The sequence below is a fragment of the Sciurus carolinensis genome, chromosome 2 (assembly GCF_902686445.1).
Source record: "Sciurus carolinensis chromosome 2, mSciCar1.2, whole genome shotgun sequence".
Lineage (NCBI taxonomy): Eukaryota > Metazoa > Chordata > Mammalia > Rodentia > Sciuridae > Sciurus > Sciurus carolinensis.
Window position 1 is genome coordinate 162,671,081 of NC_062214.1, and position 19,409 is coordinate 162,690,489.

The 19,409-nt window shown below is 38.5% G+C and overlaps 1 protein-coding gene across 1 annotated transcript in view; it reads left to right on the forward strand.

Moving 5' to 3' along the window:
- Rhoj (ras homolog family member J) overlaps window positions 1-19,409 on the forward strand; it is an 85,754-nt gene that overhangs the window by 880 nt on the left and 65,465 nt on the right. The window lies entirely within an intron of this gene.

The window sequence follows — 19,409 nt, forward strand, 5'->3', positions numbered from 1 at the left end:
TTGCCAGGATTGTGGGGAGAAGAATTTGTGCATCAAATTGTATTATAACACCCCACCACCACCACCACCAAGGCAAATGAATAACCCTTGGTAAAATACTCTGAACTGCCCTCTAGACTTTGGGCCAGAGATTTTAGTCATTTCTTTGAAGATTCATCAACTTTTTATTGTGAACATTTTAAGATATAGTGTAATCGCATCATAATTTTTCCTTTCCAAAAAAAAAAAAAAAAAAACACCTGATGAAAGAAATGTCTTGCTACATTTCATCTCTTCGTCTCATGCTGTTTACAAGTGGGAATGCTCAGATTAATAAATAAAACACTCATCTTTTCTAGAGTACTTGGTACCAAAATACTGTACTTTCACTTTCTTGGAATTTTAGATGGGGAGAAAAAGTTTTTGAAGTTTTTAAATATTAATTAGGTAATCCGTACCTTGGATTAAAAGAAACATTTTTAATTGATGTGTTTTTTAAAATAAAAGTACAACTAGAATTTGAATATCTTAAAACATGTCCCAAAAGGACAAGATTAAGTGTAAGATATTTTAAAGCATCGCAGTTAAGATATCGTAGTCATGACTTTTTTCCGTGGACTTTCAGTTTTTGAATATTCTGAAGTTTATAGATGTTACTTGTCAGTGCAATAGCATGATTTGAATTTTCCAATTTTGACTCTGACTTGTTCTCTTAATTTTCAAAACAAATATTATGAAGTTTCTCACATGCAAATTCATGAAATTCTTCAAACTTACATTAGTGTTCATTTTATAACTTCTTTTGAACAGTGTTCGGAATGGAGAATTGTCAGAGTTTGAGATTTTGAAAGAGGAATATTTTTTTTTCTTCACCTTGGCTTTGGATCAGTTTTACAAAGAGGAAATGGCCCACAGGAAGCCAGTGTGAGTGTTTGCTTGGCTCTGTGGCCATTTGAAATCCTCCTTCCATAGGAAGTAGCTTCTTTTCCAGAGTTGGATATTCACCTACGTCTTTCCCCACCTTCATGCACATACATAACCACATAGCAGAGGAGGAAAGAGCCACACTGAGTACAGGATCCATTTCCCAACAAATTTTCTACACTTGATACTATGAGAAAATTTTAATGCTGCATTCCTTAAACTTTGCTGAAAATATAATAATTATGCCCTGAAAAAAGCACTTTAAAGAGAGTAGAATATAGAGAAGAGCAGATATACTTTCATCTTGGAGGGAAAAACTAATTATGAAATTCATGGCTGTATGCCTTCAGAAAGTTACTCACAAACTGGTCCTGAAAACATCATAGCAAAAGTTATTTATGCTACATCTTCTTTGTGCCATGAAGAGAAAAGTGGTGAGCACCTTATTTCAGAAACTTTTAGATCAAAGGTAGAACTCAAAATCTACCAAAAGGGGAGGCTTCAAATGCTTAGAAAAATTATATATCCCAAGCCTCATCTATTGGGTAAACCAATTACAGTGGTGTCAGGAAGAAGATAAAACGATCGGGGGCTGGGGAGATAGCTCAGTTGGTAGAGTGCTTGACTTGCAAGCACAAGGCCCTGGGTTCGATTCCCAGCACCCAAAAAAAAAAAAAAAAAAAACCATCGTTAGAAATAAAATCGACCTCTTAAAAGACACATTAGAGATCAAACCAAGACTGAACCATATCTAGATTCTGCTAGGATCCAATTATCTTCTATTTCAATTATGCACACACTGACTGGGGTTTGAGCATCAAAACATATCAGACTTTGGCCACTGTATTATTTAAGCACCCTGGAAACCACAGCCACTGTACCCAGAGCAATCCCTTGCACATAGTAGGCATTCCTAACCACGGTTGCTTTGCCTTACATTTTGTACTTCTTTAAATGTGAAATCATCTCCTGTGCCTTTGGTAAAGTTAACAAGGAAATGAAGGTGTGGACCCCATGCATCTGGAATCATAATGCGCTAGTCACCTCTATCAGCAGAGGACACTCTGTCACAACACTCTTGCTGCTTTTGCTACCACCCTCGTCACACATGCTGTGGTTGAACATAAATCCGTGCACAGTCATGTGGCAATCTACAATCAATTGTTAAAGACCTAAAGGTACTCTTCTCCATTTGGATCCAGCCAATGTCCAGTTCCTGGGTTCCCCTGACCCACTCTGAAATGACAACCTGTCATCAGGGTTCTGAGTCTTAAAAGATTGCAAATGAAATCAAAGACAGCCTATCTCTTAAAGATTTTTCCCTAATAACTAACTGCTCATCCCAGGAACATAGAAATATAACAGTAAGGATGGAGGTACAACATACTGTTCTGGATGCAATATGATAATGAACTCCAAAGTCAGGTGACCAGTTCTAATCCTGGCTCCGTCACTTATTCTGCAGTCTTGAGCAAGTTACTTAACCTCTCTGTGCCTCAGTTATGACAAAATAAAATCAGGGACAATAAAGGTATTTAAATAGGTTGTGAGAACAAAATGAACTACTGTATAAAGTTCTTAGAACCTCACATGTGAGAAGCAATAGTGTTTTTAGCAGTTATTATTTAGAGTAAAGTCTATACACTTGTGTACCCCTGTGAAAGTGAATTAAAATGTAACTAAAAGATAAAGGTCTGACAAGGGAAGATGTAATTCCAAGAATATCCTATAGAAGAGTAGAGTATGGTGGAATGCATTATTGTCCTTACAAAATAATTGTCACATATGCTGATAATTAGCAACTGTTTGTGAAGTTGTAGCAGTAGAATATTAATTTGGGAAAGGAAATACCAGTTTTGTAAAATGATGGCAGAAAAAGCAACAAGCAACTAAAAAAATTTTTTTAAGTTCTATGAATCCTGGTTTTGAAGCCCTTCTTCCTAAATACCCAGAATCCAAAAATACATCTCCTCCATGTGGCTTTCTTTGACTCTCTAGGGACAATCCCTGCTCGGTCTTCAGTCCATCTCCGGAAGTGTGTTTGCATCTCTGAGGCATGACACCATTGTATCACAATTTATGTTTCCTTATTTTCCCATCCTCCTCTGTGCTGTGAACTCCTTTGAGGAAGGGGCCATGCCTTGCCAAATCTAGTCCTCATCTTGGAAGCCATTTGTATGGTTTATTACTCTCCTTCTTGAAACATTTTCTGCGCTTTGTTTCTGGGGTACCGCATTCTACTGGTGTTTAGTACACTCACCAGCAACCTCTCTTCATCTCCTCTGCCTCTGCCTCCATCTCTTTCCAACCACTAAATGTTAGCATACCTCAGTCTTCAGTCCACTAGTCCTCTCTCCTCTATTGAGGTTCATGCCCTAACCAGGTATCTAGTTTCATGGTATCTAGTTTCATGACTTAAAATTTCATTTATATACTCATAACTCCCAAACTGATATCTATACCCCCAGAACCCGGAACACTCAGATACCGAACTGACCATTTAGGATATTTAGTGGGCATCTCAAACTTAATCTGGCAAAGAGAAGTTTTTAATGTCCCCAATTCACTCTTTCCCTACTCCTCCCCCATAAGAATGTGACCATTACCTTCTATGCAGTGACTGGGAACAAGTGCTATCCTTTATTTCTTTCTTCCTTTGAAACACCCTTCTCTCTCTTCATTCAAATCATTAATTTCTAGGCCCTGCTCCTACCAATGAGTTTAACATTCAAAACACAGTACATCTCAAACCTGATCACCTGACACCTATGCTCTTGTCTTTTCTCCTGTCCCAAACCACCACTGTCTCTCACCCAACTACAATGATCACCTCCCGGTTCCCTTCTGACAATCTTGCTCCCCCTATAGTCAATTCTCCACACGACTGGCAGAGGGACCATCCAGAGTCTCACCTCCTCCCAGGGCTTCCCTCGGCACTCAGACCCCATCTTTCATCAGGTGTGCAAGGCACCCCGTGACTCTGTCCCTGATTTCTCTCCCATCTGATCTCCTAACATTCCCCACACCAGCCATCTCGCTATTCCTCAAAAGTGCCAAACTCCTCTTGCCTTGAAGACTTTACACTTGCTCTCAGCCTATCCTGACACTCCCCTAGATCCCCTTAGCTTCATTTATTTAATACATATCACACACACACACACACACACACACACACACACACACACACACACACATGCTCGCTTTGACTTCCTATTCTGCTACATCTTTTTCATGATATAGAATACTACATATTTATTTGCTATCTCCAACTTCTAAAATCAGCACCTTCTGAAAAACAGTAGACTCTCAATAGTCATTGAACAAATTAATTAGTATGTCTTAATTATCTTGGTGCCTTCAGCACTTAGACAGTTCCTGATCCATTTGGACTTTGATGACAAAAGTGAACAAATTGCTGGTCCAACAGATATTTCTTTAGAAATAAACTTATAAAAACAGTTATTAGATGTGTTCTATTTTTGAACTATTTTGTTCACATTTTGGATAGTCATTTTATCCCTACTGTGATTATAATACAGTATTAAATGTCTTGACCTGTGTGGACAGTATCAGATCTGTCTATAGTGAAACTCCATAATGTGTAAATGTCACTTGGTATTCCTCCATTTGCATTTCATTCAAAACCTAGCCTAAACTTTGGATGGACCATTCAAACTCTTGTAGTTTTTTATAGAGAGCACATTTCAGAATCACCCAAATTCAAAGAGGGCTAGGGCTACAGAGTAGCTACATGCAGTGGGTCACTCACGTTTGTTACACATGTACCTAAAAAAAAACATCTCTGGGCCCTGCTTCCTGCTCGCTCCTGGAAAGATACAAGATGTTCTCCCAACTTAAAGCTTTCACAGTTTACCAGAGGCAATCACATTTATCTTCCCACCCTATCCTTATCTATAGCTTTAAATTTCATAGTGAACCCTTTCCTGAAAAAATATTCTTATCTATTAGTGTTTCGTGTGACACATGACATAAGACTTGAATTTTGAGTTTAGTTTGATCATGTGCTGAATAAGTTAGGTTGAACACATGGCTTTTATGTTTGGGCATACAGGTATATAAAATAAGCCAAATCCAGTTGAAAACTATTTATGAGGTTTCTGACTTACCATTGCTACCATCCTTTGAATTAAAATGTATTTTACCTAAGGATATTTCTCCAAAACCCATCCCTCTTAACAGCTCTTTTGTCAAAAACCATCAAATTTGAAAATTCTCATTAAGCCAATTTTTTCAAACCCAGACGGCCTAGGCAGGAAATAAACACAATTCATGGAAAAGAGGAAAATCCAGCTACTCTATCAGCTGAGTGAGGTGTAAAAGGAAGCGGCTCTCATAGGGAGCTGAAAATCAGTGCTAACCTTTTCCACCAAATTGAACAGCAGTCAGCCAAGGTGGATACAGTCACAACCATAATGACCAGAGCAGGAGGGAAAACAATGTCCAGTCCACAGGCTGGGGGCATGGGAAATGACATAAAAATAGTAAGAGGGAATAAAAACAGTGTCCCAGGCCTATAAAGAGCTGTGTCACAGTTCTGCTCAGATGGGAAAATTTATTCAGGAGTTTCACTTTTGTTCTTTCTGAAGACACCAAAGAAATGATGAGTATTTTTTGTAAGCCATAAGAAAACCTAAAGCAATTCTTGCGGACCTATAAAATAAATCATCAGGTTCCTAACCTTAAGTAAAAGTATATAAGAGACCTGGGGTTGTGGCTCAGTGGTAGAGTGCTTGCCTAGCACGTGTGAGGCACTAGGTTCGATCCTCAGCACCACATAAAAAGATGTTTTTTAAAAAAAGTATATAAGAAGTTCTTGAAAGAGAAAAAGAGAGGACCAATTGAATCACCTACTCTGTTCCTTCTAAATGCAATGACACTCAAGAACCCAAGTCTTATAGGTATCCCATCCCACCCCAAAGACCCAAGTGTCTCTTTCTGGGGCAGGGTGATGTGTGTGGAGGCTGTTTCTGGACTCTGGGAGGCAACGCTAAAGACACAATGGCAGGAATCATACAGCAGCTCTTTAGTTCCTTCCACAGTCTACCTTGTGATGCTTAGGAGGTAACCTTCTCCAGAGGCTTCCAGAGTGGAAACTGCACTCAGAAAGTGAACTGTTGCAGAGATGGTACAATGTGGGTTTCTTTTCCTGCTAGTAAGAAAGACAGACTAACAAATGAGGGGGAAAAAGAAATACGTATCTATGACCAAAGTAGCATAAGGAAAACCCACCTCAGGGTTGGACACTGCATCTGCTCATCCCCCTGTGTCCTGCATTCCAGCTTTAAACAGCAGCACACCAAGGACAGCAACCAAGGCCTGGTGGACAGGTGCCCTCTGAGCAAGACTTAACTCTACACAGCTAGGGTCCCTTGACTGTGCAGGTTAGGAACTGCTTCATAAAGCTGACCTTAGGTAAACAGCTGCTGGGAAAGCTTTTATTAAACCACCCTCTTCTTCCTGTGGGGCAAACAGCAAATATCACTTAGAGTCAGCTCAGTACATTGAACCCCCATGTTTTGGGATACAAGTGCCCGGTTCTACAAAGGCAGCATGAAGACAGGCAACAAACATAAGGACAGGGCAGAAAACTCCAAGAAAGTACCTCCCTCATTAGTCCCAAGCACAAAACCCACAAGGATCTGTGGAAGTCCTATCCTCAATATTAAGATGCAGATTCTCGTATGTTTGAAAATCTACTTTCCCACAAACAAATACTATCTGGGTTAGTTAGCAGAAACCAAATGTTTTCTGGGAATAAGTCTCATAGTGAATTCAATAGGGGTCAACTCTGAGTCAGAGTGGCCTGACATTGTCCCTGAGTCCACTCTGAAGTCCACTGACTTTTTAGATGTGCTAATTTTCACAAAAGGATGTGATTAGTGTACTTTTGCTCAGCCTTTTGTTTTGGTCCATAGTACGGCTTTTATCTATGGTATTCTTTGCTCTCAAACACAGTATCCCTTTCATTATTGCCACATATGCACACACAAGCAGTGTGGTGATTTGAATCATGAAACTGTGATGCCAATGGAAAATATGTCAACCAAATGGCAAGAGCTATCCACTTCCACAGTCTGTGCTACGGATTCAGGCATATTTGAAGTATTTTTTAATCTATTAATTCACCGTGTCCTCACAACGACCTTATGAGATGCCATTATTTTCTCAGTTTTACTGTCGAAGAAACCAGTGCACAAAAATATTAATCAAGTTTCCCAAGGTTAAAACCTGTAATGGAGTAAGTGGGGACCAGAGAATAACAAACAACATAAGCAGTAAATTAATTATGTTATTATAACTAATAACATTAATTTAAAAGTCAATGTTAGGGCATACTAACTAGCTGTAACAAACAGACAGAAACATATAGTGGATTTACTTAGTGGCAGGGTATTCCTTGCTAATATTGTGCGTCTGGTCCAATATTCAAGTCAGCAGGGCTACTTTCCTCCTTTCCTTGATGTGGTTACCTAGGGACTCAGAATACTTCCCTCTAATCACCAGGATGGTATAGTTCATCTGCATTCAATGATCCTAATGAGAAGGAGCACAGAAAAACCTAATGGAAGTTTCATCTACCAGGCCTGGAAGTAATAGGCATCATTTCCGGTTCCTTTCCACAAGAGATTCCAGTCAGAAGGCCACACCTCATTTTAAGGGAGGCTGAGAAAAAGACAATCTATGTGCCAAAGAAGAGAGGATGGATTTTTATGGTAATGAGCAATCTCTCCAGCCACCAAATGTCCTTACGCACTTTTCTCACATATAAAACAAAATCACCCTTCTCCCCAGAATCCCACCATTACTGCCACCATGCCAAGTCCAGCATGAGTAGGGATGCACAGTCTTCTCAATTTGATCAAGAGGTGGGTCCCTCTTGTCCAACAAGAGATTAATTATGTAGGACATATGCACAATCACCCCTCATACAATGGTAGGATAGGAATGGAAGGACCAAAATAAAAAGAAATTAAAAAAAAATACCCACCTTTAGAAAGAAAAGACTGGGAGGCACATATCAGTAATAAAATCCTAATGGCAAGCATTGGGATTCTTCATTGGGAAGGTTCTTGAATTAACCCTGATGCTGTGGCCTAGGAGAAATACCTTTCCTCTTTGTCCATTACCCTCTATGACCCACATGTGAATTGGACCTTGGGGACTACACAACTTTCTCAGCCTGCTTCTTGCTTGTGTAATTTTGGGGGTTTAACTGTCATTTTATAGTCATAAGCATATTCAGTCCAAGCTTGGAGATTCTTAGGAAATGTAACTCCCTCAAAATCTTACTAAACTAAAACTCAGAAGGTCAAAGGTCGTATGTTTTCTCTCCTATGTGGAGAAGAAAAAGGAAAAGAAAAGAGGGGCTGATCTCATGAAACTGAAGAAAGAACCATAGACTAGAAGAAAGGGACCAGGGGAAGGGAGGAGGAGAGGAAGAGGGTAACTACAGGGTAATGATATTGGCCAAATTATATTGCTATACAGTGTGCATGTGAGAATAAGTAACAAGAAATCCCGCCATTATGCATAACTGTAATGTACCAATAAAAAATATTTTTAAAAACTTTAAAAGAAATTTTAAAATCTTACTAGGTTAGCTGGGCATGGTGGCCACAATTGTAATCCTAGCTACTCAGGAGCCTGAAGCAGATAATCACAATTTCAGGCCAGCCTGGGCAACTTAGCAAGACCCAGTCGCAAAATAAAAATTTTTAAAGGCCTTGGGGTGTGGATCAGTGATAAAGCACTTGCCTATCCTGGACGAGGCCCTGGGTTCAATCACCAGAACTGCCAAAAATGAAAAAGAAAAAGAAAAATGCTTACCAGGCTTCTGGTAAGTTCCTTGTACCAACAACTGCATCCAAGACCAATCAATGCATGTCCTTCTTAGATGTACTTTTTAAATATGTTTTGTGTGCTTCCTTTTGCTCTCAAATTAACAATAACCACATGGAATCTGAAACAGTAGGCTTAGACAGAGAGCAGATTTAACAGACATCTTCATGGATATTTGATGCTCAAATTCTTTCTTAATTATATCTACTATTTGTGTAGAGCCCAGAATCCATTTTTTTTTTTTTTTAACTCTGTAAGGTCACTAATGTCTATCAATCTCTGCTTTAAAAAAGCAACCAACTCAGCTCTTGCCTTTCTTCAATGTCCTGCTAAACATATAAAGTACCAACTAATACACATTGACATTCTGCTTATTTAATCTTTTCATAGAGTGCTCTGAACTCAGTAGGAACTAAGTTTATTACCCAGGTTTCACAAACAGTTTTACAAAATCATGTATCCAATCATCTGTTTTCTCACCATCTGCCACTTAACAGCTAAGCCAATGGCATGCTTTTTAGGTTTTTGAAATGATGGTATCACACTACCAGGAAAGTGAGGATGCTGTAACAAATAGATCCAAATATATAATGGCTCAAACTATCAGAATCATGTTTCTTGATCATGTAAGAGACCTGAGCAGGTATTCAGGTTAGAGAGATGGTTCTAGTCCATGTGGTCATTCAGGGATCTACCTCTTTCCATCTTTGACTCTGCCATCACTAAGTCCTTGTGGTGCTCTGTATCTAGATGGCAGAAACTGAAAGACGATGGAGTCATGAAGGCAAGGAGTGGTGGTGAGGGCCAGTCCCACACATGGCGTGCCTCCCTTTTGTCCACATCTCACGAAAAGAATGTGAACTGTGGGCCACACGTTTCAAGGGAAGCCAGCTATGTGCCAAAAAAGGGACAGATTTTAACTGACACTTGGTAATCTTCACTAGTCACTAGGCTGAAATTGCTTCTATCAAATACAATTGTCACATATAACCAAGACAAACTGCCCTAAACACCATTTTTTTAATTAGCTACTTACTCAATATAGATGATATATGTGTATTTTCTAGACTTTTCTGGTCATAAAAAAAAATGATTTTCAAAAATGCAGATGCTGAAATCCATGTCCAGGCTGCTAAACTGGACCCAGTAAAGACAGAGCTGTGATGATGAACTTCGACAAGCACCTTGGGCATTTCTTATTAGATAGAACCTGTGAAACTGCCATTTTGTAGTTCAAAACCACTTGAATATCATAAATCTATATAGTTCAAGCTAATTTAATTTGGCAAGTTTGGCGAACCTTTCTCTATGCTATGAAGATGTCTATAAATCAAGCCAAAAGGAGCAATTCTATAATCAAACATCAATCAGTAAAAAACAACTTAAAAACAGAGAGGCATATGAAACTGCTTGACTTGGGAGTTTCTAACAGATTGTGTGAAACAGATGAGGCCTCTAGAGTCTGTCAGAAACAGCCAGCAGATTCCTAAATGAGGAAACAGGGTGCTCTCAAAAAAGATCTGTACCCATTGTTGGGACATGGAGAGAGACCCTGGAAGGAAGTGAACTCAGAAAACAGAATCAGCAAGTATTGGGAGAGGGCTGGTGCAGGGAGGGTAGAGAAGCCTCCAAATTCGGAACAGGGCACATGAGAATCATCAGGCATAGCAGTGAGAGAGTGACCAGGTCAACTCGAGTGCTTGGAGTAAAGTCTTGACCTTCAGCATGACCTGCAAAGCTGCATGAGTGTGGATTCCTTTTCCCTGAGACTGCGGCACATAAAAAAATCAGGGCAACTGTAAAATCTCTGGAGGGGTCACCAAGGGAAGTTAGAAAACACTTACTCTCCTGGGAAGAAGCAAAGGAGTTTTAAACAACAGGAAAGAGCCTGGAATCCTTGGGGCAGTTTGAGTGCGGTTCTGCCTTGGAAACTATTATTGTTCTTCCATATCCATCCAGCCCTGTGATTATGAAACGAACAGTAAACATCTGTTTCCCCTCTGCAAACCCTTCTGTTCTGCTTCATGCTTTGACCTAACATTTGGAGGAGGAAAAAAAAACAAAAATGGAAAACCTCCTACAATACAATTTCTCTGAGTCCAAAAAGGCTTCCACTTAGGCTCAAACGTGGTTCCTGAAAAAGAGAGTGAACAAAATCTGGGAGAGGCAGAAATTGCATAATTGGAACTCAGCCACCCTTATCTGGACAACCGTTGACAAGCCCTGTGCTGGTGGGGACCAAGCCTTCCCCTGGAGTCTCTCAAGCTGTCTTCATGCAAATTGGTAAACCAGGCCTCCAAACATGACCCTACTCGCCAGCTAAAGAAGAACACAACAGTGCTGTGTGGCCCCAGCAGAACATTCCACAATGAACAAAATTGGCTCCTGATCTTTTTGCAGTAATAGTCACAGTGAACAAATAAAATCAATAATTAACTAATATTAAATAGCAGAGTAGGCCCTGTGTACCGGGCCCTGTGTGACCTCTGCTACCATGCTTGAGCTTCACCTTATCTCCGAGTAGTAGAGTTCACAGGTGAGGAACTAGAGCTCACAGAAGCAACCTGTTCAATATCACATGGCTAAGATGTGGTGGAATTGGGATTCAGATCTATTAGTTCACGTGTTACCTCCTCAGTGAGGTCAGACCACCCTGATTAAATTGGTCTCCTTTGCAAAACTTGTTTATATACTCCTTAGATTTTATCTTGCTTATTTAATTGTCCATTGCTATTCTCCCTCTAATATGCTTACTGAAGGCAAAGTTCTCTCTGCCTTGTTTCCTTTTATGTCCCCAATACCTGGGGATGAGCATTTTTTTTTTTTTTGGCGGTGGTGGGGATCGAACCCAGGGCTTTGGGCTTGCAAGGTAAGCACTCTACCGACTGAGCTATCTCCCCAGCCCAGAGAAATGTTTATTGAATGAACCAATGAATGACAGCCAACAGCCCCACTATCTTAGCCATGAGTCTTCACTGAAGTTAGTACCCTGGGTGAACAGTTAGGATAATTTTCTATATTGAAATTATTTTATTCTCCTATGTCCTAAAAAAGATTCACAACTGTATCTTCAAAAAGATTGTATTGACCTCGTTTAAAACTCATTAAAAAAATTTTTGGTTTTCTAGGAAAAAAAATTCCAAAACTTTTTGCTTCCAAATTTCAAAGTTGTGAGTTCTGAGTGCTTTAAATAGGCATAAAGTTGTTTTCCTAATTCTATTAAGGAGTGGTTTTATCTCTGTTTTTCTTATGCTATATCCTAGAGGAAAAAAAATTCCTTAAGTATGTGCTATATAACTTTTCTTTCAAATAATGAGATTAATTAGGAGGAAAATAGCAAGCAAGTGATCTCCTTAATATGCACCATGTATAAGCCTCCAAAGAATTATGAGTGATGTTTATATAATGCAGCTATTCATTTCTTAGAAAGTATAGCAATTTTCAGCTGGTATGCTTGCAAGAGATGCAATGAATATGTTCATCTACACTAATAATGGGGCACTTTATACTTGTCAAAGCAAGAGGTATTAGGAGAAAAGAGGTTGTGCTCTCTCTCTCTCCAGAACCTTCCCTCTACTCATATTGGATTAGTATGCACTAAGAGCCCAAAATGCTTCTCTCCTCAGTTAAAATGAATTTCAGATGACATTTGCAATAGTTCAAGCTGGTAAATAAGAGCCCTAAGAACTTTCCATCCTAAACATGCTTTTAACCAACTTTTCAAAAAAGACAGAGAGTGGATGCTAAATCTCAAGTGTCAATATTAGGCATAAACTTTGCGGTAGATGTTCTGCTCTATTCATTTCACTCATTTATCCCCTTAATAATACTCCATGCCATCTTTTTTCTTTTTGATAAACAGAATCTATTAAGGCTGCAGATCAGAGTCATTTCCTATCCCTCGAGCTCAGCAGCAATGGAGAAAACCCCATTATCATCCCCACAATACTGACTTTTGGTGTATTTGAAGACCGAGGAAATTTTCATCCTTGTTACCCACAGACTATGCACCCAGATTCTTCCAACTCCCATTATATTTCACCTATTCTTTCCCCTTTTTTAATGGGAAGCTTCTCATGAATTCTAGCGATTCACAATTTGCACTTCAAACCCACAGCTTTTGCACCTTTTTAGGAGGATTGGGCGTCCTGTCACATGCTTAGGCACAGACCTACAGGATGGAAAAGCCCAGACTAAACAATCATTTAGATCATAGATCACTCTGTCTTCTGCTCTTTACTCTTGACATTCAAATTGATTTAGGTCAGCTTAACTAAAGGTAGAGAACTGAAGTCCACCAATACAAGAGTATTACATTTCTCTCCCAACATTTTAATAAATCTCAAATTATCCCCAAGTTGATCTATATTGGAATATCATGCTAAGGCTATCAAAAAACAGAATTTGTTTGGATCTTAGTTTAATGTAGCTATGAGATCTTCATATAAGTACAAGAGCCACACATTAAAGAACACAATCTTGACTCAAGTTGATACTTCTTTTTTTTTTTTTTTTTGGTGTTATAGGAGACATTGTGGTCACCACGGTTACCATGGATCACTGTGTTTTACAGTACCGAATACTCTTGTCATTTTAACAGATACTCAGGTCTTACAAGATTTAGTATATAGTAATTCGCAAACCACCCTGAGTTATTCTTCTGCTTCACTCCCTTCTCACAAGTTAACACATTAAAAGCTTCTTAAGGATATTGCACACCAGCCAAACTTAATTTAGCAACCTCATCATTACTACAGACTTTCAGTAGTATAGAAAAGATATTTTCTATCCTGGGGTGATTAGAACTCAGTGCATTTTTATGGATCCAGGAAATCATGAACTCCAGACTAAAAACAAACCTCAAGGCACTTAGAAGAGACCATGCCTTATTTTGGACTCTACTATATTATCAACTAACCTTAAGTATAGTAATACACACAGTGAAAGAAATTACTTCACATTGTATCTTTTTCTACATGTGGGTCCTCAGGTAATTTTCAGAACGTCAAGTGATGTTCAGGTGTTAGCTCTTATGGTAGTGCAAAAGAGTAGCAGGGGGCTTGGGTATAAATAAATGCCTTCAATACCTCATACATTTGGAAAAACACATTTCATTTGCCTTCTGGGTCACAAGGAGTTGGTAAAGCCACCACAGTTTTCTTTTCTGGTATCACTACTGCCTCAGTTTTTGCAATTCAGGAGCCTGTCTCCCTGAAGTAAAGAAGGAAACTCTGCAGATGAGACACTTAGCTCCACTTTCACAGACATACAGTTACCCCCACAAATCCTGCAATGAACGTAGACCCAGAGGGATATGAAGTAAAGCATTTGGAGAGAAAAAAAGATCAACCCACAGAATAATCTATTTGCCCATTAAAAGATGCTAACTTTTTTTTTTCTTTGTAAATGGGCACCAACAACCTTTAAACAAAGTGTCTGTTGATGGTGACTGTTTTCCCTCATGGTTCTGAAAATCAATAACCTGCTAATCAAGAAAAATTGTGCTTGTTCTTATTTGGTCTTTTTGTGCTCTTTTACTCCTTTTCTAAAAACTCCTAAATTTTCTTTGATATGTGCATGAAGAGTTTTCCTCTTCTGGATTTCCTCTAGCTGAATTCCACATGGAGTGGAATGCGTGTCATCTAAGGGAAAGGTTGTAGTATATCAACTTGAGGAGCAGTTTCTGATATGCCAAATTTCATGCTAATGCTATTTAAATTTTTTCCTTTATCAAGGAAAAAAAAGACTCAAGAAACATTTTAATGGTATTTGTGAGAATCATAGAAATTCAGTTATGGAAATTATGCTCTGATGCAAGGGGAACTAGGAAGGACTGCCTATTTCTTCTTTGGTGAATTAATTGGGAATTCAGAAGATAGAACATGAGTCTGCCCCAGAGCAATGTCTATCAAATCTATGGAAAGAAAAAATTAAGTAAAAATTTTTCCTGTGATTATTCAAGGACAAGATTCTTTCCGCCTCAAACCCTTGATACTTTTTCCACTAAGACCCGTTAGTGGGCTGGGGAGATAGCTCAGTCAGTAGAGTGCTTTCCTTGCAAGCACAAGGCCCTGGGTTTGATCCCCAGCACCGCAAAAAAAAAAAAAAAAAAAAAAAAAAAAAAAGACCCATTAGTTTCCTTGCTTTGGTGCAAGACAGCAAAACTCCTCTTATTTCCCCTTATGTCTGCTCCTGTCAAGTCTCAGAAACAAGAGGAGTCTGGGTATTCTAGGGAGTAATATAAACACAGGAACCTCCTGGCCTCTGGGGTCCCTAACTGGAACATACCATCTTACCACCCAAGAGAAGGAGTTTCGAAAGCAGGATCTGCATGGAGACCTGGTCTATTAGATAGAGGACGCAAGGAACTCAAGAGAGTGGGATATTTTTAGAAAAGATTCAAGTGTTCACAGAAATATAAAAGTGACATCTTAACCATCCTTCCAGGATTCCTTCCCCCTTTATATATACTATCATACAATAATTTAAAACACTGAAATCCAACAAGCAAAATTGGAATTTTTTCCTAAACCGTGCTCTTTGTCTAAATATCTATATTGTCATGCTTGGTCTCTAGAGCAATAAAATCCCCCACACTTTCCTCCTCCCTCTCTATTTTTTCTCAACTACAGACCCCTATTAAGGTTGCTTCCCCTGTCAAACAAGGGCTTAGAAGCAGGTACTTGATAGTAAATGTTCATCATATATCAAACTCCAGAGAATGGTGACAAAGAATATGGCAACTTTTCCAGTGTGGGGAACATAATGTATGCCCAAGGAATGAGAATTGTGTTATACCTCCCCTTGGACATGCCCAAGGGATCGTCTTTAAAAAAAAAAAAAAAAAAAAAAAACTTAAAAAAAAAATTCTTATAATTATATATAACAGGATTCATTGTTAGATATTCAAACATGAATACAACATAATTTGGTCAATTTCATTCCTTAGTACCTCCTCTTTTTCTCCCCTCCTCCATCCCTCTCACCTTCCTCTACTCTACTGGTCTACTGGTCTCCCTTCTATTTTCATGAGACTTCCCCACCCACCCCACTTTCCTTTTACTTTCCTTTTTTCTCTCTAGCTTCCACATTGAAAAAAAAAAATGATCTCCGACCTGAGTTTGACTTATTTCGCTTAACATAATGCTCAAGTTCCATTCATTTTCCTGAAAATGACATAATTTCATTTTTCTTCATGGCTGAATATAATCCCATTGTGTATATACCCCACATTTTCTCTATCTACTCATCTTTTGACAGGCATCTAGATTGGTTCCATAATTTCACTTGTGAATTGTGTACAAATGTATGCAACAAACATGGGTATGCATGCGTTGCTATAGTATGCCGACTTTAATTCTTCAGGATAAATACAAAGGAGGGGGACAGCTGCATCATTTGGTGATTCCATTCCTAGTCATCTGAAGAACATGCATACTGATTTTTATAGTGGAAATCCCACCAACAGTGTAAAAGTGTTTCTTTTTGTCCACATCCTTACCAAAACTTATTATTTGCATTCTCAATGGCTGCTATTCTAACTGGAATGAGATGAAATCTCAGTGTTCTTTTTTTTTAAATTATGATTTGTATGCAACTTTTATTATTTTATATTATGCAGTCCTGGGAACTGAACCCAAGGCCTTGTGCATGTTAGGCAAGTGCCCTACCACTGAGCTACACCCCCAGTCCCTCAGTGTACTTTTGATTTACATTTCTGTAATTGCTAGATATTGAACTTTTTTATATGTATATGTTTATTGACCATTTGTATTTCTTTTTTTGAGAAGGTGTCTAGTTCATTTGCCAATTGGGTTATCTGGTTTTATTTTGTCCATTTTGGTGGTAAGTCTTTTATGTTCTTTGCATATTCTGGATATTAATCCTCTGTCAGAAAGATTGCTGGCAAAGATTATCACCTGTTTTATAAACTTCCTCTCTACACTCTTGTTTCCTTTGCTCTGCAGAAACTTTTTTATTTGATGTCATTCCCTTTGTTAACTCTTGGTATTATCTCCTGAACTTTAGGAGTCCTATTGAGAAAGTCATTGCCTGCACCTGTATGTTGGAGTGTGAACCCTACAATTTCTTCTATCATTTGCAAAGTTTCTTCTCTGATTCCTAAGTCTTTAATCCATTTTGAATTGATTTTTGTGCAAGGTGAGATGTGGATCTAATCTCATTCTTCTATAAATGTATATCCAGTTTTTCCAGCACCATTTGTTTAAAAGGCTATCTTTTCTCCAATGTATGTTTTTGGCACCTTTGTCAAGGATCAGATGACTATATCTAAGTGAGTTTGTCTCTGTGTTCTATTCTGTTCCATTGGTCTACATGTCTGTTTTTATACCAATACTGTACAGTTTTTGTTACTATAGCTCTATAGTATAATAGTATAGTATTATAATGAGTCCAACATTGCTTTCTTTGGCTTAGAATTGTTTGGGCTACTCTGGGTCTTTTATTCTTCCTTAGGAATTTCAGGACCTAGTTCTGTGAAGAATGCCATTGGCTTTTTGATGGGGATTGCATTAAATCTGTATGTTGCTTTTTGGTACTATGTCCATTTTAACAATATTAATTCTGCCTATCCATGAACATGGGAGAGCTTTCCATCTTCTAGTGTCTTCTTCAATTTCCTTCTTCAGTATTTTATATTTTTCATTGTAGAAGTCTTTCACTTTCTTCATTAGATGCACCCAGGATTCATCTTAAACTACAAAATGTGGAAGTTAATTGAGCATGGTGACTCACACCCATTTACTTGGAGGCTGAGGTAGAAGGATCATCTGAGCTCATGAATTCAAGACCAACCTAGGTGACATAGCAAGATCTCATCCCCCCAAATAAATCAATAAAAAAAGTTTTAATATAAAATGAGGGACTTAAACTAGACAGGTTTGAAGATGACATTGCTGTATAATTTCCAAAATAGTAGCAGCATCTCCCTTCAGAGGATCTGATATGATATTGGTGTGAGTTGATTCACTTTTCAATGAGAGCAGCCTTGTAGTGTATCATCTCTGAATCTCAAGAAAACAAAAGCAGAAGCATGCAGTTCTTTCAAAGATCATTTGATATCTTGCCTTTGTCAATTCTATCTGGATAACACAGAGGGGCAAAGGAGGGAGGAAAGAAACAGAATCACCTGTCCTACTCTCATCTCACCTATAATTGTTGAATGATAAGTGACAAGATTGAGTCAGAGCAGAGTTTGGGGTTCACGGACAATTACATACACCTGAGATTTATTTTCCACAGAATTCCAAGGTGCAAGTCATCTGTGGTATTCCATGGAGGTACTTACACCAGGTCTCATGCACTCTGTTGGGTATGGTTGAAAAGTAAAAATTGAAGGTTATACACCTGGATTATTAGTCCTGGCAGGATCTATTAGCATAGGAAAGAGGTCCAATCATTCCCTGTCATTAGGGCCCTACCAATCTTCTTTGTGCCAAATTTATCTCCATTGATAGATAGCTCTTCCATGGTGTTACAGGTCATTTTTATTTCCTCTTCATTCAAGTTCTACATTTATGCATAACATGTTTGGTCATTGCCCTTTGCTGCCATCATCTTAAGTGATCCACAAAGTTGAAGAGAAGGGGGAGCACATTCAGTGAGTTATTTCCTAAAAACCATTCGAACCTATTCCATCACCTCTTCTACCAGTGTTTCTTTTATAGGGAGATTACTCCATGCAAAGTTAATTATTAATGTATTCCTCGATGTTGCCCTCCAGTTACCCTACATAGATCTGTTTTTTCAAATTAGGATTCAACCTCATTCTTAAAAGATGACTTCAACATGTTTTGTTTTGTTTTGTTTTGTTTAAAAAAAAAAAAAAAAAGGTGATATGAAGCTAGGCACAGTGGCACAAACCTGTAATCCTAGCAGCTCAGGAGGCTAAGGCAGGAGATGGAAAGTTCAAGGTCAACCTCAACAACTTAGCAAGACCTTGTCTCAAAATTAAAAAAATAGAAAGGGCTGGGGATATGGGTCAGTGTTCAATTGCCCCTGGGTTCAATCACTGGTAAAAAACAAAAAACAAAAAAAAAAAAAAGAAAGAAAGAAAGCAAAGAAAAGGTGGTATGATCCATGAAAGCTCTTTAAAAGTGTTTATAATCTCTTTTCATAGTCCAAATTCACTCAACCCTGAGAGCCTCTAAAAATATTTTGTTGAGTTTATTACCACAACTCTCTCTAATGTAATTTTGCACTGAAATCAAGTAACCCTGTGACAACTCAATGCTGCAAGGGTCCCCAAGCAACTTATCTGTGTTATCCAAAAACCCCCAAACATCACAAATTATATAATGCACATGACAGCATCTGTGTGCTTGAAAGCACTACAGAATATTGTTTCTTTTTAGTTATAAATCACTTTATTTATTAAATGTACCATGAATGTAGAATGACATAATGTACCATCAGCCACAAGCTACAGCAAAATCATAAAACCAAAAACATCCTCTTTCCCTAACACTACATCCCTAAGAATGTACTTAATCTTATTTGTTCCTTCACACATGCATAAGCAATATGGGCTCAGAACTGAAGGTCTCTGCTTTGTGTGCTGTAACTTATACACATGATCCTCCGGTTCCTTTTATGGATAGAAATGCCTCAGAGCTGTTGGCATTATC